A 2,500-nucleotide genomic window follows, 5' to 3' on the forward strand; every position below is an offset into this window, starting at 1 on the left:
CCTATACCTGATACACCATACTATCTATATACTCATACCATATCCTATACCTGATACACCATCTATCTATATACATTATACCATACCCTATACCTGATACACCAACTATCTATATACATTATACCATACCCTATACCTGATACACCCATATATATACATTATACCATATCCTATACCTGATACACCAAACTATCTATATACATCCTACCATATCCTATACCTGATACACCATACTATCTATATACATTATACATACCCTATACCTGATACACCATACTATCTATAACATCATACCATACCCTATACACCATACTATCTATATACATTATACCATACCCTATACCGGATACACCATACTATCTATATACATTATACCATATCCTATACCAGATACACCATACTATCTATATACATTATACAATATCCTATACCTGATACACCATACTATCTATATACATTATACCATATCCTATACCTGATACACCATACTAATTATATACATTATACCATATATACATTATACATATCCTATACCTGATACACCATACTAATTATATACATTATACCATATATACATTATACCATATCCTATATCTGATACATCATACTATCTATATACATTATACCATATCCTATATATACATTATACATACCCATCCAATACACATACTATCTATATACATCATACCATATTCTATACCTGATACACCAACTACTTATATACATCATACCATATTCTATACCTGATACACCATACTATCTATATACATTATCATATCCTATACCTGATACACCATACTATCTATATACATTATATCATATCCTATAACTGATACACCATACTATCTATATACATTATACCATATCCTATACCTGATACACATACTATCTATATACATTATACCATATCCTATACCTGATACACCAAACTATCTATATACATTATACCATACCCTATACCGGATACACCATACTATCTATATACATCATACATATCCTATACCTGATACACCATACTATCTATATACATTATACCATACCTATACCTGATACACCATACTATCTATATACATTATACCATATCCTATACCTGATACACCATACTATCTATATACATTATACCATATCCTATACCTGATACACCATACTATCTATATACATCATACCATACCCTATACCTGATACACCATACTATCTATATACATTATACCATATCCTATACCTGATACACCATACTATCTAAATACATTATACCATACCCTATACCTGATACACCATACTATCTATATACATCATGCCAAACCCTATACCTATTACATCATACTATCTATATACATTATACCATATCCTATACCTGATACACCATACTATCTATATACATCATACCATACACTATACCTGATACACCATACTATCTATATACATCATACCATATTCTATACCTGATACACCAACTATCTATATACATTATACTATATCCTATACCTGATACACCATACTATCTATATACATTATACCATATCCTATACCTGATACACCATACTATCTATATACATTATACCATATCCTATACCTGATACACCATACTATCTATATACATTATACCATATCCTATACCAGATACTATCATACTATCTATATACATTATATCATATCCTATACCTGATACACCATACTATCTATATACATTATACATATCCTATACCTGATACACCATACTATCTATATACATTATACCATATCCTATACCAGATACACCATACTATCTATATACATTATACCATATCCTATACCTGATACACCATACTATCTATATACATTTACCATACCCTATACCTGATACACGATACTATCTATATACATTATACCATATCCTATACCTGATACACATACTATCTATATACATTATACCATATCCTATACCTGATACATCATACTATCTATATACATTATACCATACCCTATACCTGATACACCATACTATCTATATACATTATACCATATCCTATACCTGATACACCATACAATCTATATACATTATACCATATCCTATACCTGATACACCATACTATCTATATACATTATACCATATCCTATACCTGATACACCATACTATCTATATACATTTATACCATATCCTATACCTGATACACCATACTATCTATATACATTATACCATATCCTATACCAGATACATCATACTATCTATATACATTATATCATATCCTATACCTGATACACATACTATCTATAACATTATATCATATCCTATACCTGATACACCATACTATCTATATATATATACCATACCCTATACCTGATACACCATACTATCTATATACATTATACCATATCCTATACCTGATACACATACTATCTATATACATTATACCATATCCTATACCTGATACACCATACTATCTATATACATTATACCATATCCTATACCTGATACACCATACTATCTATATACATTATACCATATCCTATACCTGATACA

This window comes from Rhinoderma darwinii, chromosome 6 (assembly GCF_050947455.1).
Source record: "Rhinoderma darwinii isolate aRhiDar2 chromosome 6, aRhiDar2.hap1, whole genome shotgun sequence".
NCBI classification, from domain to species: Eukaryota; Metazoa; Chordata; class Amphibia; order Anura; family Rhinodermatidae; genus Rhinoderma; species Rhinoderma darwinii.